This window comes from Falco rusticolus, chromosome 1 (assembly GCF_015220075.1).
Source record: "Falco rusticolus isolate bFalRus1 chromosome 1, bFalRus1.pri, whole genome shotgun sequence".
NCBI lineage: Eukaryota > Metazoa > Chordata > Aves > Falconiformes > Falconidae > Falco > Falco rusticolus.
Window position 1 is genome coordinate 1,909,598 of NC_051187.1, and position 27,986 is coordinate 1,937,583.

The 27,986-nt window shown below is 48.4% G+C and overlaps 1 long non-coding RNA gene across 1 annotated transcript in view; it reads left to right on the forward strand.

Moving 5' to 3' along the window:
• LOC119155661 overlaps positions 1-27,986 on the forward strand; it is a 36,121-nt gene that overhangs the window by 4,779 nt on the left and 3,356 nt on the right. Inside the window, exons 3-5 of the long non-coding RNA XR_005106787.1 lie at positions 20,129-21,247; positions 22,959-23,212; positions 24,469-24,515. This is a non-coding gene — a long non-coding RNA (uncharacterized LOC119155661). The remainder of the gene's footprint in view (positions 1-20,128; positions 21,248-22,958; positions 23,213-24,468; positions 24,516-27,986) is intronic.

Below are 27,986 nucleotides of genomic sequence, written 5' to 3' on the forward strand. Positions count from 1 at the left end.
TTTTTCTTATAAGTGCATGAGTGCCCCGCTGTCAGCATTGCCAGCACCGCACATGTCCCTGTGCCTGTGCAGGGACGTGCATGGCAACGTGAAAGCTCTTAGTGAGTTTAAAGAGAAGTAGGATTGCTTTAGAAGGTATAAAAGCTGCTTATAAATTAAAAAAAATAAAATATTTCTCCACCCAATTATAAACCCTGGTGGATTCTAGTTAATATACATATATATATATTGTTTTGTTTTGAACCATTAGTTCCTTACAACATGCTCCTATAGGCAGCAGTTTGGGTATAGTGTGGAAGCGAACTAACACGCTGTGCAAATCGTACATGATGTTTCATAGTCACATACAGATAAATAAATGGCTGTAATTTTAAACTGGCCCTATTATGTTTTCCAAGCAATAGTTCAAATTACACAGCCCAGCAACAGCTTACAAGAAATCCATCAGAATTGGAAGGGGGAATAAAACTGCCATTCTCTCTACCTGTTTGTGCAGCTCCTTGCTAATGCGGGGAGAGCCTGACTGTTTATTTGGAGAAGTAAAGTTGTGGAAATATACTTGGAGGGTGTAATGTGGACAGCACGTGTTTCTGGGAGCTACCTGAAGTCTGTGTCCTAATGGCTTGCAGATGTCCCTGGGTCACTGATTTCCTATGGGCCAATGAATGCGGCGATGCCCAACCCTCCCACTCTTCAAATTAAAAAAAAAAAGAAATTATATGTAAAAAAAAGGGATGGTGGATATGGTGGTGGTGGTGGGGGGGTGGGTGTGCAGGCATTTGACTTCTGGAACTTGTAAAATTGTTTGTTTGGGTTGTTTCCAGCTCCCATCCCACCGCTGCTCCTGAGTGATTTGGAAATTCTAGCTGCCAGGTCCATGTTCGGGTGGAACGATGATTTATTTGAAAAATAGAGAAATCTGCTATGGGATCACTTTTAGTTTGCTCAGGGTGGGGAGTTTATTTACACTGGGATTATTTATGTAAAAAACCTGCAGTTTTCTCTACTGAGTAATAAACAGGGATTTGTTTTAGTTATATGTATATATCTAAAGACAGACTCACGTATGCATGCACTCACATATACCGAAAATATGTATATCTGTGCCTTGCTGTTCCTCTTTTATGCCAAGTGCGTAGCTGTGTGCCGGAGCGCTATATAAATATTTTACTTTACATAGAACAAAAATCTTAAGATGTGTCTAAGAATTTAGATAAAAACTTGTTTGTGTTTTGTGTTGCATTTCTTCCTTGGGGCTGCTGGAAGCGGGGAGAGCCAAGGGTGTGCTCCGGGCCACCCCGGTCCCTCACCGCTCGGTGCCTGGCTTTGTGCACGTCCCTTTGGGGATGGGCACCCACTGCGGGGCATGCTGAGACAGGGTTTGCTCTGCTTAAATTTAGTCATATTTTTGCCCTGGTCTCTCCGCCATTGGATGTGGCTGTGTGTCTCCATCAGTTAGGGACAGGATGTGGCTGGGAATGAGTGCTGAGTGTTTTCCTAGCTCCAAGGATGCTGCTGAGCATGGGACATCATTTTCCAGTTCCCCACAGATGCTGAGGGTGCTCCGTCCCAGGGAGAGAGGGACACATCACTGAGCAGCTCCCAGGCTCCTTTTTCCATGGGAAAAGCTTTTCAAGCCATTTTTAAGGTGACTGGTTTTGATGGTGGCGGCTGGACGGCATTGCTGGGCACCCAGGGACTCAGGGCTGGCACCATGCTCCTGGCAGACCAGCACCTCTGAGAGGTTCACGGTTGCTTCACCCATTTCATCCTTTTTTGGCCCGTCCAGGTGATTAAGAGAGTTTCGCGGGGTGGGTGTCCAAAGGGACTGGGGTAAAGACTGTGAGCTTTATTTAAAAGGCACCGAAATTAAAGGCTGATTTTAAATACCTGCCCTGGGGCTGGACCGAGGTCCAGGTCCCCATATGGACCCACCTTGGCTCTGGTGCTGGGCAGCCGAGACAGAGCTGCTGTTTGAATTTCTCTGTAAATCACTATTTGATCTGTAAACAGAACTAACTTTTTTTTTTAAAAAAATATTTATTTAACAATGAAATTTTGCAGCAGTCTACAAGTCTGATGAAGAGCAGCTGGGGGCACTGGGGGGTTCAGCCTGGAGAAAAGGAGGTTTGGAGGGGACCTGATGGCTGTGCAGCTGCCTGACAGGGGCTGGGGTGTGTGTGTCGGTCTCTTCTCCCAGATAACAAGGGACAGGACAAGAGGAAACAGCCCCAAGTTGCACCAGGGGAAGTTTAGTTTGGATTTCAGGAAAAATTTCTTCACCGCAAGGGTTGTCAAGCACTGGAAGAGGCTGCCCAGGGAAGCAGTTGAGTCCCCATCCCTGGAGGTATTTAACAGACGTGTAGCTGTGGCACTGGTGGACGCGGTTTAGTGGTGGGCTTGGCAGTGCTGGGTTAACGGCTGGACTCAATGATCTTAAAGGTCTTTTCCAACCCAAATGATTCTATGATTCTGTGATTTATTCCATTTTGCTTCATTTATGTACCAAAAAAGAAGGAACAGCTGTCGCAGGCATGGTGCGCTTACGGTTAAAAGAAAAACCAGCATCACACTCAGTGCGTTCAAAGCAATACAGCAAGGCGGAGTGTGATAGAAAAACAGAAATCGGAGGGCAGGGAGTACTGGTTTTTCTGCGTCTGCCTGTCTACCTGCCTCTCCTATCTGTGACAGATTAGAAATATGCACTGGCCATTTAGCTTGGCAAAAATCATACTTTTTTTGCATGAACATGAGAAAAAAAATCATCCTGCTGCTAAGTGGGAAAAGTTTATTCTGAGAATAACACCATCCAGCTCCCAGTTTTTTACCTAGAAATGTTTGCTATGTCTTAATAATAACACAGAAAGTCTCAGACTCCATGACAGAATATCATTATATTTTCTGGTTTTAGGAAAAAACCTATTATAAATATGTCTCCGAATGGTGTATATATACCTTGGCTTGCAGTTTAATTTGCTGTCAGTCTGAAACCACTCTTTATCGTAATCCTGGGTTCCTACTCATAACATACGAAATGATTTTTAACTTTGAAGAGAAGGATGAAAACAGGTGCTACCTTCACAAAAGACAGACAAAATGCCGCTTTCCCGTATCCCGTATCCTGGGCGAGGGAGCGGCAGCCTGCAGCTCTTTGGGAAACCCCAGTAAAAAAAAAAAAAAAAAAAAAGACATCCCCAATTTTAATTTATTTTTATTTTTTATTTTAACATTTAATTCTGAAGCCTGCACTTGAGAATTTAGGGCTACAAATTCTACTTGCCACACTTATCCAAAATAAACTCTGGCTGAAGAATAATATTTTAGTGGAGTAAGTGAAACGGCCGCAAAAGTAGCATCATGGAAACGTACCTTCGTGTGGAGCATGACTGCCGGCTTAGTCCCGACTCGCTAAGCGCTGTCTTTTACAGCCACTTACGCTGGAGAGACTTTACTGGGAATTCAAGGGGATCCAGGGAGGGAGATGACTTTTAATGTGGTGTTTTTAAACACAGCCCAGGTGCTCGCAACCGACTGTTGTGATCCCCCACCCAGTCTGTCCTCAGGTAGTTAACATTCACCAAAATATTGATGGCAGTTACCTTTCCTGCCAGCTCTTATCTGAGTGGGCTTGAGTAGGACTTTGGCAGTGCCTGAAAGGAGGTATTGTTACCTTAGGGAAAAAAAAAAAAAAAAGAAAAAAAGAAAAGAAAAAGGGGAAAAAAAATAAGCAAAGAAAACTCAAAGAGCCAAGTTGAGAAACAAAGGAGGATTTTGGATCCGTGCTGGCCAGGACAGCACTGCTCTGCCAGTCCTGGGACGGGACTGTCCTCATGCCACCGGCCCCGGGGCCTGGCAGTGGGGAGTGTTTGCTCTTTATAAAACAGTTGGGTTGGCTTTTTTTTTTCATCCTCCTGTTACTGAGGCTTCTTAGCGTCCCTTTTGTGTGCCTGAACTCAAACCAAACAAAGTATGAGCGTGTATGTGTGTGTCTCATCCTCCTTCACCAGCACCCTGCATCCTCCTTTTGAACTCCTGCTCCAATTTCAGCCAAATTCGACAAAGAGGATGTTGAAGAGATCAGGTTTTTTTGGTAATTTGTGAAGATACAGTACAACATTGCTGAGAAGAAGAATGGCAACGTGAGCTTCCCCTGTACTAGACCTCAGAGAATCCACAGATGCTGAGGACTATCTGTAGGAAGGCAGGCACCTGTCTCCTGCTGCCCGTACAACTCCTCATGGGCTTTTTATTTAGCTACTTGTCTGTCACTTTTATCTTTTGGGGTCTAACGGTCCAGGTTTGGTGTCCAGACTGAATAATTTCCGAGATGCTCGTTCTCTGAGACAGTCTGAGCAACAGTCCCTGAGAAAGTGATGAATCTGAGGTCTCCAAAATTACCTGAAACTACACAGATAATGCCTACATTTTTTCTGTACTGCTGGGGTTGGAGAGATATATCTTGGGATAGGAGAAAAAAAAAAAATATCCCCTGAAGAAAATAAGATCCAGTCTTACTGGTCTGGCAGCATTCGTGGAAGAAAAAGCCAGGAGTACAACTGGGTGGCTGTGGAGTGTGTCCACACATGAGAGGGGACCTCTCTGCCTTGGTAAGGCTCTTAAGGCAAATCCCAGAAATTATTGGACTGTTTTAGGGGAATCTGGTGGATTGCGCTAAGGAAGCCCGTGCTGTGACCCATTCACTGCCTGCCTGGTGCTGCCACCCTCAACTGGGAGCTCTGCCAGGGCACTCAGTGCATCCCTCCCGTGCGGGCTGAGCCCTGGCAATCAGCACCTGGAGTTTGACCTTGCAGGATGCTGAGTGCTTTCAGCTGACTCTGTGGTGGGATTGTGACCACTCGGTGCTTTATAAGCCCTTTCTTTTGCAGGGGCTCATGATGGCCCCAGGAAGGCTTTTTAGCAGAGCATTCAAGGTCCTCGCCTCAGCTGAGAGAATGAGGCTGTTTGCTCCCACCACGTGCCATTTCTGCAATCAAGCTGTTCCCTGCCAGCCCCAGATGCTGATTAATTTTCAACATCTTGTGCCTGACTTGCCTGATCTGAGACCGTTGACTCACAAAACAGGAAAGGTCAGTTTGAGTAACATCTAACCCAAGGCACCAGGCTTCGCATCCAAAACAAACAGCTGTCGCAGGGATGCGGGCTCGCTGCAGCTGATTCCCATGTGAGGAGAGGGCAGGTCTGTGTCCTTTCTCACCGTGCTGGCATCCCAGGGCCATCCTCCCCTCCAACAGTGGGAGGGGGAAGGTGTGGAAACCCTCCTGGGTTGAAAAACCGGGAACATTTTTGCAGAGGGATTGTTTCAATTAATTAAAAAGGGGAGGGAGAGCAATGATTTGCACAAATCTAGGAGACGGAGAGCTTCATTGTTTGTAGCGTAAGATCCTGGCTTCTAATCTCCTTTGCACAAGGTGAGACAACAGCCTGTGGCTGTGGCTTGGGGAGTGTTTTGTGTCCCAGCACCCTGTGGGACAGCCAGGCTGATGGGCTCACAGGTCTGCAGAAAAGGGGGGGACAGGATTCTCAGCACAGTGTCGGCTTTCCCCTGTGTTTTTCTGGCTTACAAAGAGCTTGGCCAAGGAGATCTACAGTGCTTTGCAAAATGACCATGCCCTTGCTTGCCCTGGGATGGCTTGTTTGGTGGAAAGATGTTGTTAGGGATAAGGGAGACCGGAGTGATGGAGGGATGCGGTGGTAGGTGTCAGCTGTGGAGTGAGTAATTTCGGAGAGCTACCTGCTCTGCGGAGGTCCCAGCTATGGTGGTCTGGGGCTCTGAGTTTCAATAAGCCACTGATAGCTCCCTGAAGCCCAATCAACCAGGTGGTTCCTTGCAGTCTCCAACTCATCGAAACAGAACGCTAATTATTAATGTAGCCCATCTACAAGATAGTGCGCTTATAAAATACTCTATACATGAATTATACCTATAGGGTATAAAATACCCTATATGTGAAACACTGGGTTTGGTTTGCATGGAATTTTAAAGGAACTGTTTTGTTGTGGAATCTCTGGACATGACGTAGTCACAGCAATCCTTCGCTTTAATGGCCTGACAAGATCCACGGGGTTGATGACCTGTGATGAATCTCCAAACTGTAGTGTGAGTGCGTCCTCCTCCTCTTGCCTTGTGCTTAGAGCTGCATCAGTTGAGCAGCCTTGGTCTGGCCGTGTTCCTGCGGGTAGCTTGGGTCTGTGTTACAGCAATGTTATAGGAAATGGATATTGGTGTTTTATGATTTAAGGGAGGCAGAGATACCAAACTCACCCCAAAGGTTTTTTTCCTGATCCAGCTGCTAATGCAGCAGCCTGGGAAGGACTGCGTATTGCAGAGCTACATTTGACCTGCTGCAGAATAGGGCTGGAGGAAAAAATACATCCACGTTCCTTAGCTTGGGAACTTGGCCTTGGCCTGATGAATAAGGAAGTAACCGAGTCACTGCCGTAATTGTGCGGTGTTTAGACGTGGAAAGGGATACGGCATTTCCACAGTAATTCCTGTTAGTGCTCCTCTGTCCCTCCCACCGCCTCCAGATTATATTTCTAAATGATCTAGGATGTTAGAGCAAAATCAGTAGCTGATTAGCCAGCCTGCTTGGCTGCAATCACACCTTTCAATATTAATTACCCACTCCTTGAATCTGATGGCGTTGAGCATCTGTGGTGAGGACTGCTCAGTGTTCGGTGCCGTTGGCTGAAGACGAGGATTCAAAGGGACAAAGTGCCGGCACTCGCCCAGCCAGCGGGAAATGAGGGCTTGTTTGCAAACATGATTGAGGAACACGACCAGCAATTCCAGTGGTCCCAGCCTGGAAGCGGCCGGTCTGATAACGCTGCCCTGGTTGAAGGTCACGGGGGAGGCTTTGCATTGCGAGGGAAGACAGAGAAACAAAACTGTCCCCTGAGGGGCTGGGGTTGCTGAGCTGGTGGAGCATTTGGCATCAGCAGAAATGCTGCTTGTCGGGGTGTTTTTCTAGGGGAGGCAGTGGGTTTTGCTGGTGCCGTTTGGCTCTGGGTGAAGGTGTTCCGCAGCTCAGGCCGAGCTCCTGGAAATCCGTTTGAAGTCCGGTTGGAAAGAAGTGCTCCAGTGGGTCCTCTCCAGGCTCCAGCCCTCCCTCCTTTTTTTGTAGGTTGAAGCAACATCTTTTTTTATCAATTTTGGTTCTTTTACTAAACAAACTCCAAAACTGGGCAATACAAGAAAGACTAGACGACCGTATTCACAAAGTTTTCCCCCAAAGCCCAACAAGATTGCTGTATGCAGACTTGAGCTAGCGTGGGTTGCGCCAAACTGATTTGGTGTCTGACCTCATCCTGCTTCTCCATGGTAAAATTTCTTCCATGGCAGAAGACCAAGAGCCAGCCCCGGGCTTGTGGCCACTGCAGGGGACAAACCTGGCTGGTGGTGCTCACGGTGAAGGTCCAGGACACTGATCTTTCTGCTTTTGTGCAGCCGGGAGCGGGGATTTGAGGTGAACGCTGGCAGGCTGGGGCTGGGGGCTGGCGTGGAGCTCAGGTGGTGCTGAGACCTGCACATGGCATGTTCCCATCGCGGGGTTCGGGCAGAGTTCGGTGCTGGGAGCTGCGGGAGACAATGCAAATCCCACCTACTCCGGCCAGCTGTGTGTTTCACCCCTGGTCTAACTGCTTGTCTGCATATCACAATGAGCCTCAAAGCTCCTGCATAAAATAACATTTTATTATTACTACTAATAATAAGTAGAGGTAATTTGTGATTCTTGAAACTAGCCCAAGCCACCGAATTCAGATCAAGATCTGACTTCAGCCTCCTGAATGTGGGGGTTTGGGCTCGTCCCTGTGCGTGTATGGGACCAGTTGTGAAATTTGGAGTTCAGCTCCCAAGTCCCTTCCTCCTGCCCCTGAGCTTTCAGAGCTGCGGTCTGGCTGCAGGCCAGTGCTTAACCATTACGAAAAACCTCTCTATTGAAGGGTGTGCCACCTGTCTCTCTCTCTCTTTAAAATTATGATCTTCAGGAGGGTGAATTGCATTAATGAGATCTGCCGGTAACTGCAGGGTGATCAGTAGGGTTGGCTTGCAGTGGCCGGGTTTGCTGCAGTGGAGAAAGCCATAGGGGCTGGTGAATGCGTGCGAACGGCACGGTGTGACCTTGTCGGTCTCTTATGGCCATTTTTGTGTGCTTTGTCTGCTGGAGAGTCCCAGCCTCTGCAGTGGCATTGGCACAGGCTGCAGGAATGTGGTGAGCGGCAAATGTAAGAGGTTATGGCTGGACTTTTCAGAAGAGCTGAGTGCTGGGTGTGACACAAGACCATGCTCCGGTGCTGGTGTGCCACTACTGCGCACCTGGCTCAAGATCGCTAGAAATAAATTGCTCCCGTCCTATAAATCCTGTTCCAAAGGTGGGGTGAAGGGTGGAGAAACCCTTACTCTGTTAGCAGAGTAGATGGGTGAAAGCTTTTCCCATTACTGGGGCATTCACAAAAGCTTTCTCTGGGTTAATTCTCTTCTGTCCAATGCATCTATGTGACACGTGCCCACAGGGCAGTCCTTTCTCAGTCACCATGTCCATAGGCTTCTCTTCCTCTCCCTGATCATCTTCTGTAACAGCTCCATCCTTTAGCAGCTCCTTCTTTTCCCAAATGGGCTTGAAACTGGCCAAAGGGTCGGCTTATCTAAATAACTTTTGAAGCTATCAGAATGACAGATCCATGGACACACAGAGGAAAACTCCACAACTTTTAGAAAAAAAGTAAAAATAAGAGGCTGAGGTTGCAGGTTTTTTTGTTGCGGCACCTTTCAGGTTGGGTAACCAGCACCTTTCTGGTCTCGTCTTGGGGTTTTTTTAAAGATCCAGCAAACAGAGCAAAGGTGTTACATGTTCAAGAGCTGCTGGGGAGCGGCTGTGTGCTAGCGGGGAGCGCAGTGCAGAATCTGCCTGGCCCGTTTACTGTACTATGGACTCCACGTGTGTACTGGGGTGTCAGTGCCAGCACCCCCTAGGAACCAGTTCGGTGGCAATGGTGCAACCATCAAGCATGAATCTCTCCTGCCTTCAACGGCAGAAATAAGCTACCACAGGAGAAAGCTGAAACAAGCTCTTGCAGTCATGCAGCAGGCCCATCCCAGAGGCAGCTCAGTGAGTTTTCCAACCTCCATCCTTACCCAAAACCCTGGCAGATCATGGATCATTCCTCTGCAGAAAGCAGACTCCACCATTGGCAAATGTGTGGTAGATGAGCTTTTGCAATACAGGAGGGTTTGTGTCATTCAAAACCAAATTATTTTTTATTTTTTTTTAAAAAAGCCATGACCAACCCATTGGCGTTTTCATTAATAATTTTTAAAAGCTGTGAGCGTACAGCCTCTTCCTTGTTCCAACAAGCGTGGGTGGGAGAGGGTTTGCAGCCCAGCCTGCACACCCGGCGCAGAGGTGGGCGAATGAGTGCAGGCTGGCTCTGGCCGAGCATTGGCTGCGGTGCAGCTCTGCTTCCAGGGCTAAGGAGAAGCCAAGCCAGTGGGAATGCTCTCCGGCATCGTTTTCTGCCATTCACAGTAATTTTTATTTATATGTTTGCTTTTTCACATGCAGATGGGCAGCATCAATGGCTCAGAGCTGTGGTTTGCATCCCAGAGCCAAGCAAGTCGTCTTGTCCTGGCTCAGCCTTCAAATGAGCTGGCTTGCCCATGTCTACCTGGGCTGTTGCTATCTCTGCAAAGTGGGTAGTTCGTTCCACAAGCTTCCAGTAGTAGGTTGCTGGCTGTTTGCATCATAAACTAGTGTTTAAAGTGTGGTTACAGTCAGAAAAGAGCCAGAGAGCAACTGTAAATTTGACATCCTACAGGTTTTTTACTATTTATCCCTTGTCAATGGCTGTCCGTATCAAATTTGCTCCGTTTATGAGTCATGGTGAGATTTCTCCCTCCCAAACTCAGCGTGGCAACTGGAAGCTGCTTCCACTTTTTGTTTTGCATGGCAAAAGGAAAGCATTGGAAGGCAAAGGCACATGCAACCATCATTGTTTTGAGTCACCAGGCTGCCAGGGCATGTGCTGGACCTGGCTTAAACCAGTGCCTGCTCAACCATGCCCTGTCTCAGTTTATGTGGACTGGGTGACCAGGACTCCTCTTCCAGTGGGTGTGGGTTTGGGCAGCTTCTGAGATGGCTACAGACTAGGTGGTAGGTGATCCGAAAGAAGACATAAACCCACATTGAGCTGGCAGCAGAGGTCTGCCCATCATGTTTCCAGAGAGAAGTGGCTTTTCCCCAGGAGCAATCCAGCTGGGAGGCTGGTGACCATCCCACAGCAGAGGGCTCTGCTGTGGGAGCTTTGGCTTGGAGCAATGGAGACTTGGACTCCACTCCACCATCAATGGATTTTATTGTCCTGTGGGGTTTTGCTCCAACACTTAATTCAGCAGCTCCATTCATTTTGATCGGTACGTACATATATACCTTGGCACTTGGCTGCCAGGACAGGCCAAATGGTATTACGCAGTCCCGGCCAAAAAGTACAAGGGCGAGGGAGGGAGGTTGCAGAAAAATTCCTCTCTTGCTCGGGTGAAGTTCCTAGAATCTGCGGGGAAGTACGGGGCAAGGGTTGGCACCGGCACGGCGGCCCTGCCAGCTTGGACAAGGGCTTGAGAAACTTCTCAGCTTGACTTCGAACTGCTCCGTAAAAAATTCAGGACAAACGTTGGAGGTAAACTGCTAAATCATGTCTTAAATCCCTTCCTCCGGGGTCAGATTCCACTCCCGGCTGCTTACCCGGCACATCTGGAGAGGGGATGCGAAAGTCTGAAATTCACTCTGAACACCCCTCCTTTCCCTTCCCACCTCCTCCCTGCCGACCTGAGGCCTCCTTGAGCGTGGGCAGGGGTGGGGGGAGGACACACACGGTGCTAATTACTGTCCAAAATGTGGGTGAGTTACCGCTGCTGAGCGCACAGGGCTGGTTTTGTGCACAGAGTTGGGTGTGGGCAATGCTCTTTCTTCACAAAGGTGAGACCTCAAGGGTTTGAAGTCAGAAAAAGCCCCAGCCCAGCTCCTCAGATCCTTCCTTAGTGTTTTCCCTTAAGATTTGTATTTTCTGAATTGGAAGGACTTGTACAGAGAAGATCCCTATGTGGGTGTTGGGTGGTGATGGGACTCTGTGGCTGAACTTGGTTTCCACTTGGAAGCAGTCAGGTTTGAAAAAGCTACTGTAAAGAAATGGGTTTGGCATTTGGTGATAATCAGGGCAAAATCAGCAGCAGAGGCGACAGATCTGGGGAAACCTTATCCATGGTGCAAGGTCAGATAGTTTTGGTGGGGTTTGTTTATGTAGTAGTGTGGATGTTTGGAACTGAGGGACATCCACACATCTTGTTTTCTGTTTGCTTTTAAGCTGGTACCCAGTCCTTATTTTCTATCTCTTTAGAAACTGGATTTTTTTGGCATCATTGCCTGTACTGCTCCACACACATAGCGATGCAATGAGATTCCCAAGGACCTGCCATCTAGTCTCTAGACAGAAAAAAAGAATTACAGATGCTGTGTTGCTCTGTGGGATGCAGCAGATGGGCAAAGCATTTTCTGCAGGTTTCTGTCTGTGACTGAACAGAAAGCGGTTCGTTATTATAGGTCTGCAAAAAATTAAAGCCGTCATTTTTCCTAGTCTGCCTGAAGTTCTGAAGTCACAAATTAATTTTTCTTTGGCTTAGGGCAAATTGTTGGCCTCCTGGGGCTCTGTTTGGATGGGCTACTGATGGGGACAGTAACCAAGTATGACAGGGCTGCATGTTGCATTTCCATCTTCTTTACAGAGCCTTGCTTTTTAAAAATTAGGTAAGATTTATGATTGCTTCTTTGATACACCAGCCAATAAGGAAAAGTGTCTTTAGCCCAACTTAAGAAACAATGAAAATATTTTTTTTTTTTTAGTAGAGAAGTTTCACTTTATGTAGTATTTCTGTCCCAAAGAATGCAGGTGGAATGGCCTCACCCCCTCAGTCCTGGGGAGGATCAAGCCATGAAGTGAGGAAAGTTGGTTGGTTTTTTTTTTTTCCTTGAAAACCTGCTGATCCCCCTCTCTCTCCCTTGGATAGAATATTTTTATGCCAAAGGTGGATGCCTCATTATTGAACAAATGTCAACAAGGTGTCCTCCAAAGAGCTGAAGTCCCGTTTTCCAAAGGGTGCCTGGTCAGGGTTGCATCGGTGGCTTGGGATTTCTGCTTGTGGGTCCCACGGCAAAGCAAAGTCATTTTGGAGCAACCTCAGGCTTGGATAACTTCACAGCCCGTGTCTGATTGCAGACTCCCCGTTTGAAAATGGCTTCTCAAGTCTGAACTTCTATCCAAATTTTGAACAATATTTACATCATTTTTTTTTTTAATTAAAAAAACAGAGGTGATCTGATGTTTCCCGTCCGTTTGGCCCCAGGTTGTTTGGCACTGGAAGAGGATGGGCCAAAACACCCAGAGAAGGACAATTCTCACAGCACCAGCTTTCCGGCCTGAGCGCCAGGAGGAAGTATGGAAATCTCCTGGGAAATTCTGTTCTCTTCTCATAGGATTCCTAGCCCAACTTTCCATTTAGTCCAAAGTTCTGTGGGAAAAATTATATATGTATCCTTATGTGGAAAAAAAATAATATGTGCAGACGCTTGCATGTTGCCTTTACTGTGTTAATGGAACTGGCCAGTTTTCGAGTGCTGTGGGCAAGACCCGAGTTCACTACTGATGCCTTTTGTTCCAGTAGTGCTTTAAGATAAATGTTGCAAATATTTTTACGCAGTTTCTTGCCTTTTTTTTTTTTTTTGTTGTTTTGCCTTTTTGTTCTGTGAGTCTTAATTTTAGGAGCTGCCATAAGAAAAAACTTCCTTTCTATCCTGCCTGTGTCCCAGGACTTTACCTGGCAGGGATGAAGAGCAGGCTATTGGAAGTAGGTGCATGGAAATTGGTGAATATTGTGCGGGTCTGGGTTGGTCTGTGCCTTTTGGTAAACAGCGAGGAACTGGCAGGGAGGAAGGGCAGCGGTGGGCGTACGGCTCTCCAAGCAAGTAACCCCCTGTTCCTCCAAGAAGTTCCCTCCCCTTAAACCTTCATCATCCTCCTGCCACTGCCAGGCTTTTCGTTTTGACTTTTCCTTCAAGACCTGCTGCAAAAAGCTGGAAATCCCGCTAGAAACGAGCAGGGAGAGGGAGCACAGCCGTGGGAAGAGGCTGCATGTGCAGAAGAGGGTGAGGAGGAGGATGGGGTGTGATGAAGGGTCAGTTGCTGGAACTGTTGGCTCGGGGAGGTGTCTCTGCTTCTCCCAGGATACTGTGTTAAACAAACTGATAGCCAGCCGGGCCCCTCCAAAAGCCTTTTGCTGAAACAGGGGCCATGCAGGTATTTGGGCACTTTGCAGACACTCCTCCCGGGGCTGTACCGCCACGGTCCTGGGGTCCCGATGGGGTCCTGAGCCTGTTTAAGTGTCCAAGGAGCTTTTGTTTGCTGTTACCCCTCCTATTACTGCTGCTCACCCCCTCATATGTGGGGGACCTTTTTCTCTGCCCTGGGGCTGTTTTGCAGGAGCTGGTGCCGGTGGGTTGGACAGTAAGGGGGGGCTGCTGGCTGTGGGGCTTTTTTGGAGTATTTTGCTCCCGAGGATGGCACCGAGGTGTTCCCCCATGTCGGGTCCCAGAGCTGCCCTGGATCCAGCTGCTGGGTCAAAGAGGGACCCCTTGTAGGAAGGCAAGTTCTCCCCAGTGCCACCCCATAAGGCCAGAGAGGCACCTTTGGCACTGTCCTTGACATCTTTTGTCACAGTGCCGATAAAAAGGGATCATGGAAAGTGTGGGAAAGTTGCCAGGGCTGGCTGAGCCTGCCCGTCCTCCCCCGGGCACTACCACTACCTGCTCGTGCTCCTGGCAGCTCCTCTCCCATGTTTGGTTTGAGTGTGAAAGTCCATGTGAAGAACGAGAGGAATCCTGCTGGGTTGGGATCCAGGGACCAGCTGGGGCTGGGACGCTGGAGGTCCTCCTGCGCTGCCCAGGGCAGGAGCTTGTAGGACCACCCAGTGCAGGTGGGGCATGATGGCTGTTTTGGGATCATATCTTCAAAAGATCTGGTTTTCATTGCTCCCCTGAAGGGCAATAGGGCTGGTTGCTGGAAAATGGAAGCACCCTCTATTGTGTGCTACTGAAAAATATCTGCATTTATAAGCAGTCAGTGTGTTCCTGGTCCAGAACTGTTTGTCCATCTCATCAGGGTCTTAAAAGTGTTAGGCAGGAGTCCCAAATGACTGGCAAAACCTGTGAAGTCCAGGTGCAAGGCATCTTATTTTGCAGCTATTATGTTTTTAAATCAAAGTTCTTTCAGTATCTGTATCTGCCTGTGGTTAATGGGTTACAGATGCAAACTGGCACTTCCAGCTCCTGACCCGAGGTGCCCCGGCCAGGTCTCATGACTGAATCGAATGGGGCCAAGAAATATCAACAGGCTGGAAAAGCACCAGGCTCTCCACTCCGAGGATATTTTCTTTAAAGCTCCAGCTCCTGGAACCGTGTGAATCCCTATTTTTTCCTACCTGAAAGCTGGATTTTGGTGGAGGCGAGCCACTTCTCTATGTGAACATGAACTGTGTGAAAGCCAGATGCCTTTTCATTTCTTTACTTCCATTTAATGAAGGAATTAATTATATTCTAAAGTGACTGTTTGATGAAATCTGGGGTCAGCCTCCAGCACCAGCCTGAGCCCAGATCCTTGGGGCTGTTTGTGCATCCGCATCCCATGATGGGGCTTGAGGAGTTGCTAAAGGTGTTGAATCACCCGGAGCTGTGTCTTGCTGTGGGGTACAAGGCAAAATTCCTTCCCAAAGCACGTGTGGTGAATCTCCCGTGTTTTGAAGGTATTATCCCCAGCAGGCCGGCACGGCCAGGGCAGGGGTTGGCCTTCGTTGACATAGAACTGGTTCACGAGTGCTGAAACATGCTGGTGCGTGGTGGGGAGCACTTGGCTACATGAGCTAATTCTCATCATACCCTGCAAGACTCGGCTGTTTTCTCAGGCTCCTCTGGGAGTGGTGGATTAAGGGCCAGGGTGTGTTTGGTTTGGAGGGTGTAACTGTTTATGGACATGCGTTAGAATGGGATATTCGGAGATGCCGAAGTAAGCACAAGTCCTCTAGAAATCAGCTGGGGACCTGTGCTCCTAAGTCACTTCGTCCCTGGAAGAATCCCATATTTAGTGGATATGGCTGCTTGGGGATCAGGTTACCTCTTGGGAGGTAATTTTTATTTATTTTTGTCACAGATGTTGCTTTAAATACCCCCCCACTCCCGTCGCGTTCCCTGGTTTTTGTGAATGTGTCTGCAGCACAGCTGGGTGCTGCTAATAAATCTAAAATAAATGAATTACATTATTAAGAAAAAACACTTCATGGTAGACAGCTCCTGATGTGCTTTTGGGCATTTCCTTTTGGCTCAGGCTTCGCTCCCTTTCTCAGGGTGGAGCCTGAAGTTGCTGCTGTTTAATGGCAGTTTTACAGCGAGGGAGGCAAGGAGGGGCAGGGGATGCTGTGCAGGGTGCTGGGTACAGGGCACGGTTCAGGTGTCCCATGTCCTTGTTGCATCATCTCAGTGTAGTATGGCTTTGCAGAGAACAGGTTATGGAGAAGCAAAAGGTCGTCCATGGAGTTTAGCAGGAAGTAATGTGAAAACACAAGATTTTTTTTCCTCCTGGTTTTACCAAAGTCATTCCAGGATGGGGTCTGTTAGCTTTACAGCAAATGAAAGCAAGCCTGCATCCCTGTGCAAACTCACTCTTGTTTAATTAAGGTGGCCAAATGGGCATAAACTCCTGAGCCACTTGCTCTTTATGAGCAGCTGATTTCACTTTAGCTTAAGCCTGTTCCTACCCAGCTGATGTGAAGGAGCATCCCTGGAGCCAGTGGTACCAGGACACCCAGCACGGATCAAAGTCACAGGTGAATTTAGAAAGCTTAAATGGTTTTGTGTTTAGACCGGCAGTGAGCCGTCGGGTTTTGGGGCATGGCTTTGGGGACTGGGTCTAGCTGGAGCACTTGGTACCTGGCTGGCAGGGGCAGCGATCCCCCCTGCCCCTTGCCTTGGTCTCCCTTTGAGGAGTGTTCAGGCTCCCCCGTGCAAGCCTTTGCTCGTTCCTCTTGTAACTGCACCCACAAGGAAACCTTCAAAGGCTCTGTCCTATCAATTTTCCCCACCATATGTTCTCATTAAAAACTTTATTGTGCACTTTATCTTAGGATTATTTGCCATCAATTAATAAAACATGTTGCAAGCTTCAAATGAACATTCTCCCCTCCCTGCTTCCCTTGAACGAAGGAAAGGACAGAGAAATATGAAAAAAAAATTACCATGACAGATGGTGTTTTTTAACCTTTCTTTTGTCCAATCTGGAAAAAAAGAAGGTTCTCAGAATATTGACATGGGTTTTTAATTATGAGTTACATCACTTGAAGACCTAATATGAAGCTTAGTGAGCTCAGCAGACAGACTGTCAGCTCGAGAGACGTTCACGTGTTAAGGTACATGGATGCTGACACACAGGCGCGTGCCGGAGCAGGGCTGCGGGGTGATGGTGTGGGTGGCTGCAGGGTGACAGTGTGGGTGGCTGTGGGAGTGGGTCCCCCTCCTCCTCCAGGCACCAGGATGGGCAGGGAAAACTGCAAAAGCCACTCCTGGAAGCAAACATTTGGCGACTGCTGTGGCCAACAGCTCCCAAAGGCATGCGTTGTTGGCAGCCAAGATGTCCTGCCGTCCTTGGCAGTGGGTGCCTGGTCTTGTAGGTGACGGTGGGCTGTGAGGGAGTTTAAGAAAGTGGCATTTGGGTTTTTTTAAAAGAGTTCCTGAAAGGAGAGCACCTCCCTGCTGTGCTGCTTCACATGGGGAATATAAGGGGGAGGAAGGGTGATGTGGAGGGAGCCTGATGACCCCAAACTAAAGTGTGACCCTCCCTCCCCTTTCCCACTTGATGAGATCAGGAGCGTGGCTTTTCCCTCCTGTTATTTGCAATTTTGAACCAGCGACAGAAGCTGATTCCTGGGGCCAGCAGCGTTGGTGGTGGGGAGATGGGGTGGGAGGAAAAGCAAATACAACGTCTACCAGCAGTCCCCGTGGATGCTGCTGGGCTGGTACACCGTGTACCCTGCGGAGCATTTGCTTTGTGTCTGTGCCTACCAGGGGAAAATAAATATAAAAATAATGCGTACAGATGGGTTTCTTATATAAATAAATGTCTGGGGAGAGACCTGGCTGTGGGTAACCTGCTGGGAAAGGCCTGGTCAGATGGGAATTGTAGAGTTAAACACTCCAGTCTCACTTGGATGTGTCTGGGCTTTGATTTATACTCCTGATTGGATGTTTGCCTGGCCTGATCAGAGAGCTTGGGCAGCGGCTCGTGTTGACACTTGGTGTTTAGCTCTGGGTAAAGTTTAAACAGGACTTATCATGGCTCTGACACCTCGCGAAGGCTTCCCTGGTTTAATAGCATGCTTCATGCCATCTCTTGCGTAGACTTTTTACCGCGTTGCTATTCTAGATATTATAAAAAAAAAAAAAAAAGGTAAACTTGCAAAATGAATTCATGGAATATCTTATTTGAGGCCTCTTCTAATTTTAAAATAACACCATTGCCCTTGAATCATGTGGCCGTTTCTCTACTGGATTACGCTGGTAAAATATAAAGGCAGGAGGAGTGATCTGAGGTCAATGAAGCTGATCCAGCCTTCCAGAAACCGTTAACTGCACTGCTCATATTGCTCACATTTGCCCCAGAAGCAGTGTTGGGCTCTGCTGGGACTAAAGCAGCCTCGCATGGGATGAAAGGCTCGTTTTGGGTCTCTAGTGTTGCAATGAGACTTCAGCTGGGGTGGGTCAAAATGGTAACTCTAATCTGTGACCATTGCATATTTTCCCCCCCAGACTGTAAAGGTTTTATCCTTTTTTGCTTTTGATGGGAATTGCTCAGATTAACAGCTGTCAGTTTTTTTTTTCTCTCTCCCTTGTTTCTCCCATTAGTAGCAGGATGCTCTGGGTACCTGCTCTGGGTGCAGCTTTGGGGGCTCAGATGGCCAAGGGCTGCCCCTAGCTCTGCTTGCACCCTCCTGCGCCGGCAAAAGGGGATGGGTGACTATATTTATCCCACTTACCCCAGCTGCTGTCCACCTAATTTCAAACTCAAGGGCCAGCAGAGAGGTGCATTGGCAGCAGAGTTTAACACAGCCATTCTCAGTCTGACATGGGCTCTGGCTTTGGACAAAGCTTGTGCTAAGTAACATTGAACTAATTTAATTTTATGCTTTGTTTTTTATGAGTAACAATTAAGAAAAAAATCAGTGGAACGTAATTACAGCACCTTGAAGTGTAGCTTTACTGGGACAAAGGCTGAAATGAGGTTACAATATGACAGCCTTTTATCTCAGATCTGATAGGGGTGTTATTCATTGTATTAAAAGTTTGCCAAGAGAGGCTTCAGTGAAAATTAACCCGTGTTATCACAGTGAGTAATATCCTGGTTTTATCATGTGGAATAAATAAATAACATAGACTTTATGCTTTTGCTTAATGAGGTTACACTGAGTGCAGAGCGAGGAGACACTGTTAACTCCGATGCAAGAAAGCAGTGATTAAGGCAAGATGAAACTGGAACAGAAAGTGCCCCCAGTTTTCTTGCACAACGGCAGAGCTTGTATTACTATTAATTATATTATGCAATGGGAATAGGATGGAATTTGGCTCTATCTAGTAATAGACTGGGGTCAAAAACTCTTTGCAAACATTTCTGTGATGCTCCTGACACCGTTTTCTCACCTTCACCGGTCATGGTTGTTTGGCTTGGAGCCATCCTGCCAAAACAACCCATCTGGGCCAGCCTGGGGAGCCTTCTCCACTGGGTCTTGCTGCTGCCTTTCCCATCTGTATCAAAGCGATGTGGTGTATCAGCAGTGCTGATGGCAAAAATCGCAAATTGGGGTCATAGGGTCTCTCAAACTGGAAAGGACCCATGAGGATCATTGAATCCAGCCTGTGATAGCTGCGGTCTGCTTGGTCACAGCACATGGACCTGGCTTGCTTGAGCATGTACGATGGGCCAGGAATGCTGGACAAGCACTTTCCCCAAGGAACTGAACTTTTTGAACTGAATTGTCTTTAGGTCAATAGTTAAACTCCATGGAACATGTCTGTGATAGCAGTGGGAGCAGGGCTGGCAAAGTGGCTGAAGCCAAGGGAAGGAGAGGGCTAGTGTTTGGCTGGCTGCCGTGGCACGGTGCTCAGGGACATCCCAACTGATGGCATGTGCTGGTAGGGAAGGAGGGGATGCTCACTTGTGCTGCCAGCCCAGGTTTGGGAATCAGTTAGCCTGATTAAGAGAGCGTTGCTATGGGCAGAGAGATGAATAGCCCGATTCTGGACTTCATTAGCCAAGAGCTTGAAATTGTTTCATGTGAACAAAAGGATTGTCCGGGACGTTAATCCCTTGCACCTGTCTAGCTTTGCTCAACCTCGCTCTGCCTCAGCCAGGGTTGCATCAGCAGACACGACACTGCAGGCAAGAAGAAACCAGCCGCAGCAGAAGAATTAACCATGCTTTTCACTCAACACACTCGTGGGATGGAGAGCCGAGCCATGCCAGATGGGTTTGAACTCCTGAGCTGGCAGAGGAGAACCTTGGCACCTCCTGGGCACATCCAGCCTGTGGGTTGGAGTGGTCTGGAGGGGGGGGGGCGGGGGGATGGGGTGGCCGTGCCCCCGGGGATGCCTGTCCCATCGCCGCAGCTCTGCACACAGAAAGCACGGCAGAGCCTGGGCTCAGCACCGCTCCTGGCTCCAACTGCACCCTGGTTTCCCTTCCAAAAAGGAATGTTTTATTCCCCCTCCAAAATAATTGAAGAGCTTAAAAAAAGCAAGCAAACCGCTTGTCCCTTCGTGCCAATGGATGTTAATAATACCAGGAATACTGTTATCCTCTGGGCTATCATCATCTATAATACCTGCAGAAATCGCTTGGGTAGTTTTAATTATGTTTGTGCCTTTTCTTTCAGCTCTTGTTATCTCTTGGGTTCCTCAGGGCTGGGGGAAGGGTCACAGCATCGAAGTAACTTCTCTAAAGCGCCTTTGTTTTCCCTGCGCAGGTATTAAGTTGATGGCACAACAATCCCCAAGTACATTAGATTCGCTTTCCTGCCCACCCCTGCCTGAATGCAGAGCTTGTGCGTCCCCCGTGCACAGAGCGAGCCTGGCGTGGGCAGCCCGAGGAGCGGGCCCGCAGGAATGCAGGTGAACAGAGCCAAATTGTTCCAGCCGCGAGAAGAAGGGAAGAGAGAGGAAGAAGGAGAGAAAGGAAAAGCAAAGGAGAGAAGGAAGAGCTGGGAGGAGGGGAGTGGAAATAATCCTTGTCTGTGCGTGGTGGAATTTCTCTGGAGATATTTGCAGGGCAGTGTGGTTAAAAAAAAAAAAAATCCTTAGAAAAATAATAAAACGTCCTGCCTTCCACACATACCCGTGAGGGGAGGTTTTTGTCAGTGGCCTCCATGGGAAAGTGATGTTCGAGAGAACAATTGCTGGGCTGTTGTACCGCGCCTGCCTCTATGAATGAAGCTTAAGAAAAGGTGTCCTTGGACTCTTGCTAAAACCCATCATCTTCTCCATTCCCTGCGTGTGCCCGCTCGCTGCCGCTGCCTCCTGAAACAGGCCAACAACTTATAAACAAAGCAGTATAAAAGATGAGATGGGAGTGCGCTCAGCCTCATTTCCTTGCCGGCAGCCGCCAGTTAGCTGCTCGTCCCTGCTGCACTGTGGTGGGGTGCCAGGGCTGCGGCTCGGTGGTCCCTGCTCTCTGGGGAGCTCTGGCGTTGCAGAAAGCAAAGTTGAAGACAGAGGCAGGGGGAGGGGGGGCGGGGAAGCTGGTCCTGAACGGGGTCTTTGGGGCAACTTGTCCTTTGAGGTGGGCCAGGCAGTCCACGTGAGCAGCACAGGTGCTTTCTTGCTAAGGAGCAAATATCGGCCATGCCTCCGCCTGGCGTGCTTGCATGGCTTGCTGCAGCGTGCTCTGAGCTGCAAACTCACCGGTGAACAGGAGGGTTTCTGTAAGCACTGCAGGGACATGGTCCCTGTGACAGCCCCGTGTTGCTCCGGGGAGGCTGGATGTCCATGGTCTGCAGAGGAGCCCTGGGATCCCCACCACAGATGAAGAGGATAAAAAGGAAAAGCATGACTTTGGAATGGCTTCGCATAAACCCTCGGGTGTGTAGGTATGTGTATGCCTCTGTGTGTGTGTGTATGTGTGTAAGTACAGCACGTGTGCCTTCCCGTTGTTCCTGGCCTGGCTGTATTATGTTCAGCCCATGCAAAGACTCTTAATACCTTTCTCCAACCTGGAATGGGAAGTAAATCAAGTTTTTCCTGCTGAGAGTTTAGCTTGTTCAAAGGATGAACTATAGGAGAGCATAGTTTGTCAGGAGACCATATAGCTGCATAGGGTTTCAGCAGCATTGCTGTTGGATCCTCTCTCTAAGCGTGTCTTCTGGAGCAGGACTGAGGAATGGAGCTGCAGGGGTCCAGGGGGAGGAATGGTGGTGGCAGAGTGTCACCTGGTGCCTTCCCATCCTTACTGAGCTTTCCTCTCCGGTGTGCTCTGTTTTGTTAAAGGGTTTGACTCATTTCCTGAAGTTCAGCAGGTATTCAGAAAAGATACAAGTAAAATAAAAGCTTTATTAATGACATAAAATACAGATTGGTGTCGTCGGTGTGCAGGTAAGCAGCAGAGTGTACTATAGACTGTGCAAGTGCAAAGCTTTTATGTAATATAAAGCAAAAAATTTATGGTGATTGTAGTTTGGGGCCTTGCATATGTTTTTGGCTAAGAAGAATTTAAGTTGCAATGAACATTTAGAACTTCAAGATTTTTTAAATATCTCCTTGTAGATTTTGAATATTTTTTCTTTTCTTCTGATATCTGTTACTTGGTGTTTACTCAGTGATGGTGCCTCTCAGTGCTGCACTTTGTGTTACGTATTTCTACAAAATAGTGAGGTTAAAGTTGTTAGAAATGTATGTCCTCATTAGCAGAATGGAGGGATGACCCTGGGCACCTAGGAAAGCCTGGCCTGGGGGTTAAACACAGGCTCAGGTTCAAAAAAAATATTTTCCATTTCTGCTTATGTCTTGTGCTCACGGCAGAATACGTCACATGTCCCTCTGCCTCAGTTTCCTATCTATTCAAGAAGAATTACGGTAATTATGGACACTCCCAGCAGTGGTGAGATAGGGGCGGTGGGCAGAGTCTGTGCGGTAAGCGTTGACGTGTTCACTTGGGCGGTAGCGATGGAGCTGCAGTTACTGAAGTGCCTCAGGGGATCGCACTGGATCTGCGCTGTGCTGAATCCAAAGGATCTGTTCTGAGCACCACAATGAACAGAAACTGGTAGTGAATGAATCAGAGGTGGAGGGAAAAAACAATTTCCTTTGAGTTTGTCATTGGTAGGTGTTGGGGGGAAAGTCTCCCGTTGGTTTTGTTAAAAAAAGAGAAAGAAGCAGATGTAAAGGATGCTTCTCACACCGGATCTGCTAAAATACCGCATGCAGCGCTAAGCTGAGAAATCATCTGTCATCACACTCCCATACCTAAAATCTACGCAGGCCATAAGCTCTTCAGGGCAGGAGCACCTTACCCCTTTGGTGCTACTTGCTGGGTGCAGTGCACCACAACTGTGTAGCTGGTCACACCTCGAGAAGCAGCAATGCCATCTCAGCGCAGCATCGCTGCGTAAGGCAGCTGCCGCTTGCGCCCAGGGGGAGCGTTGCAGGGGTGGGGGATAACGCCTCCCCACTGGGAACCAGATGTTGGCAGGAGTTTATTTTTCCCTCTATACAACAGTGGGCATCCCTTACCTGATACCTGGCGAGTGGGTTTCGTTCTCACAACGGCCGATAAAGTTAAAACAACCTTTTTCTGTTTTACAGGGAAGAAACCAAATCAGAGGAGCAGCTGTGGGACTTGTGCAGCCCCCTGTGAAAAATGGGAGAGACCACGGAAAGGAGAAAAGCCACCGGGTTCCACTCCAGCCCCTAGTTTTTCCCTTTATAGCTGGAGGGATGAAGAACAGGCACGAACAGCACAGATAAGCGGCTGAGAGCCCTGCTGCCCTGTTCAGCCTTGCTGCACCCCTGGCAGCTCCTCTGGCCGAAGCAGGTTGGACCCATGTCTGGCACGTGGGGTGGGTGCAATGTGGACCTGAGGCTGATGCTGGCTCGTTGCCATTTTCTGTTGGCCAATAACTCCAATATTATTCTTCTGTAGCGTATTTATTTACTTCCCCCCACCCCTGCCCCACTGGAGAACAGGCAGCACTGTGAGAGAGTTGAGGGACTTGCTGCAGAGTGGGTTGGGTGACAAGGGGAGCCCGACTGGCAGAAGCCCGAGGCTGTCATAAAAGAAACTGAAACAGGAGTGTTAACGCTTTAGTTGAGTTATGGAGAAATGGGTTTACTGTTTGAGAAGAAATTGCGAGAGTAATACATCTGGGAGCATGCTGCGTCCCTTCAGAAGCTTGGGAGCAAGTGGAGGCTGGAAGGATGCTTGGGAGCACTGGGGGTGTGTGTGCAGAGAGATGCAGAACTGCAGATAATTTCAGCTGGAAAGGACCTCTGCAGGTCTCCAGTCCAACCCCACTCAGAGCGGGGCCACCCATGTTGGGCTGCTTAGGGCATGTGCAGTTGAGGTCTGAGTATCTATGAGGATGGAGATCCCACCACCTCTGTGGTCATCAGGACGGTATCTGACCACCCTGATGGTGAAAACAATTTGTCCTAATGCTTGTGACCACTGTCTCCTGTCCTGTCCAAGAGCAGCCTGGCTCTATCTTCTCTGTACCCTCGAATCAGACAGTTGAAGACAGCAATAACTCACCCTCTTTCTAAGGCCAATCAAACCCAGTTCTCTCAGCTTGTCCCCTCCTCTCTTGATGTCTTCTACTGGACTCAAGCCAGTGTGTCCATGCCTGCCTAGTACAGGTGTCGCCCAAGACTGGGCAAGGTACTGCAGGTGTTGCAGACAGTGAACTGGCTTGGGTGGGCTGCACGGGGCTCTGTCCTCCTCTCTGTTTCACAGCTCCAGTTCTTCCAGACACTAAATGACATGCTGGCAATGGCAGCCCTTGTGTGTACTTGAATCTATGATGCTTGACATTGTTGCATCATGTCACATGGAGGAGGAAAGGAGATGTCCTCTAGTTTAGGTTTCTCAATCCACATGATCCTTCAGCTGGTGCCTACCTGCACCACATGGACTTGGAGTGTTTGGTTTTGGTGTTCTGGTCTAGTTCCTGATGCCTTTAGGAGAACATCTTCAGCCAGCGTGGTCCTCTGCTGGCACGAGTCAGGTTAACTCCACTCAAGTCAAAAGCTCCTAGAACAACAGTCTGCTGGGAATTATGAATAAATGCAAATAGTGTTTGTTTGATTTACTTTTCAGGTCTGGCCAGGAAACCTTCAAGTAGCAGCACTTTCCCTTTTAAGCAGGTAAGTGCTTTTTTAAAACATACACGGGAATGTCTGTGCTTCTCTGTTTATCACTATAAATCTTTCTGTGCCTGAGCTTTTAAATAACCATTTGCACAGTAACTTCATGCTCCTGAAATTCATGAATGTGAGGAGCTGATGGACCGAGCGGCTGCCGTACATGGTGGGACACCTACTCCAAATGGGAGAGGGGGAGAGAAACCACGTGGGGAAGCGGGTGATGGGGAGAAGAGGAGAATGGGGCTGGAGGAGACCTGGACAAGCAGTAGATGATGGTTGAATCTCTGGTCCAGGCTGGGGGGCTGATCCCCGGTGCTGATGCATGGGAGGTGGGGATATTGGTTCACGGGAGATTTATTTCATCTGGGGAATCTGAGCTGTTGGGGTGAATGCGAACGTAAGGAACTTCTCTGGGAAAAGATGGCGAATGACCAAATCAGCTGAGATTTTTGGCTGAACTGTTTTGTTCTAAAATTCTATAATTTTTTTAAAAAGTTGGTTTTTTTTTTTTGTTTAGTATTCATTTTTTCAACATTTTTCCATAAAAGGCAGGAACTCTTTCAGGGGAGGGGGAGAAGTAATCCAACCTCCAATTTTCTGTCCCAAACCAGTTTTGACCAGCCATACCAACAATGTAACCATCAGAGAGTTTTTTTACCCCCCCTTCCTTAGCAAACAGCAAGCCAAGTATCATTTAAAAAAAAAAAATCACCAATAAAAAAACATAGCAGCCTTTTGCCATCCATGGCTGGTGTATTTTTCCTTTGGAAGTTGGCCACCCCAAGCACACACAGGGCTCTGTGTGAGCCTCCCTCACCCTCCGAGAGAGCAGAGGAGAAAAACTCCCTGTGACTTGGATGGGTTCCTTATGGGGGGAGGTGGGCTGGCGGGGAGGGGGGCGAGCGCGAGGCAGCATTTTGAACTAAGTTCCTTTTTCTATTTTATTTAGATTAGGTTCTGCTCAGCAGGGTGATTTCTTAATTAGAGCAGCCCAGTCTTGCAGGCCTGTCGCTCCAGACCCCTGCTCTGCCTTCTTAAGTTTCACGAGGGAAGTTGTCGTGCCTGATTTCCTGAGCTCTAATATTCGAGCAGTGTGCGGTGATTTCAATGGGAGGAAAAGACATGTAATTTAATCGTCTTTATTAGATTTTGGGCGAAGGAGGGGGCAAAGCAGTAGGAACCGTGTCCTCTGCTTGTCTCTTGACTTTCTCTTCTGCTTCTAGTGGCCAGAGATGAGATTTCAGGGGAGAAGCAGCAGAAAATCAGTGATCCTAAAAGACCATGTAGTGATGGACTTTTTGTCCTGAGGTTACGAGGTTTTCCTGAGCTGTAGCTGTTATCTCAGTCTCAGGCAGATCCATGACCCTGCATGGGTCTATCATGGGGTTATTAATGGCAAGCTGTGATTAAAACTTTGATTTTTAATCCTCTTGGTTACGTGAAAGGGAATTCTGTCCCTCCAAAGGGTGTTGCTGGAGTGGGGTGAGAGGCTGGTGGAACGGGTTCAAGCAGAGTAAATGGGGGAGCAAAATGTGGAATTTTGTGAATTTCAGGTGTCTTCTGGGAATCCAAGGTAGGCAGGCAGCGTGTTCCCGGGGGGAGCCTACCTCTGCCGGGAACGTGGTATCGCCATTGTGCCACGGGCACAGCTCTGTGCAGCTCTCTCTTCCAGATAGCAGGTGAGAGCTTCCCCCAGCCCCCTTGGGCCAAGGCAGGGAAAAGTTTTAAGAACAAAAATGGGGGGATTTTTTTGAAACTAGAGGTGGTGAGGAAAAAAAAGGCTTCATTCCATGGTAGTGGCTCAGGGGGTTGATTCTTCCTGTCATCCTTGCTAGGCAGAGGCGATGTGGGACGGCAGCAGGGATGTGCTGAGGGGCACTGGGACCTCTGTGTTAAGGTGGATGGTGGAGGAAGAAATATGCCTGCGCCAAGACCTGTTCGTGCTGACTGCCTGCACATACACACCATATATGCCCAGCCTTTACTTAATGTAAATCAACGCTAATCCATTGATACCAGTGAGGCTGGGCTATTTTAGCCACCGAGAGCCTAGCCTTCCGTATCATATGCACTCAGCTGTGACTTCGTAGCTTAAAAAATATTAAGCAATGCTCAGCGGGGAGCAAGGGGTGTCACATTCACATTTAATTCAAATGAAATAAAATTCTGGATTTTTTAATAAATCCATTTTATGGCTGGAACAATAGCGAAAGAAGACCTGGAGACACCGTATTCTCTCCCTCTTACCACATGGGTTTGAGTTATTATTTTTCTAGCTGGCCTTATGAAAGGCTGCCGTGGAGGATGGGAGAGGTTTATAACTCAGTAATGGGCTTCTCGCCTCAAAGTGGTTCCAGTCGCTCTCAGCTGGGTTTGAATGGGATGGTTTTGATTACCTGCCATCAGCGTGCGAGAGCCCATTGTGATTGTGGGCAGCACCTTTGCAGTGGGCAGCAAACGGGTGTGGGGTGCTGCGGGTGCAAATGGGGTGATGCTGAGCCATGGAGGAGCTGAAGCACAGGTGGCTGCTCGCACCCTCCTGGTACAGGTGGTGCTTGGGGAGAAAAGCATCTCCTGCATTATCCGAGTTTGGCAGTAACTTTAAAAAAAGCCCCCTTGTTTGGCTGAGGGGGTCACTTTGCATTTGAAGAAGGACCTGCATCACTGCAGCTGTGACTGTATCAGGATGGTGTGTTTAAAGTGTTGCATTTGGTGGGTTGCATGGTCTTAATCATGGGTTTTAGCAGCTATTTATCTGCCTTTGCTGTATCTCCCCACATGCAGCTGCTCTGTGGGCAGCAGTGCTGCGGTGGAGCTGGCTCCCTCGTTTATTCAAGGAGGAAGAATTACTTGGAAAGCTGCTTCTTTGGGGACGGTGATGTGAGTCAGTAAACCACTGCATTGTCGCCTGTGGCACAGCAAGGATGGTGGCTCCAGGGGGTGGGGTATGGTGAGCAGTGGAGGGTGAGGTTTGTTGTGATGCTGGTGCAACGGGAGAGTCACTTGCCAGATTTAGGGAGTATTGTTAGGTCTTGGGGAAGACCTTGTGTAAATGCTGTGTGGGATGTGCTTGTCTGAGGACATATTCACAGTCCTTCCCCCCGCTCCCCCGGCATGGGAGCCAGCACAAAGCTGCCCTGTGGAGCAGGGATGCTTTTCTACAAGGTGTTGCTTGAAAAGCCCATGATACGCTGTCCCCAGGCAGGCAGGCTGTGAAAGCAGCTGCAGGTGCCAGGGAAAACTTCTGGTAGTACATCCTACCTGTGTGTCTGCATCATGGAGGGACCAAAAAAAACCCCACTACTGCTGGTAAAATAAGTTCCTTCAGTTGTAAGCTGTGTTTTCGGGGGAGGCTGGAGCAGCTTGGTGCTTGGAAAGCAGCATGCCTCATGAGAGAGAGAAAGAAATTACAAATTAAAACCAGAAAGCCCTTTTCCCTCCATCTCCTGATGCCTTGATTCAAGGTATGCA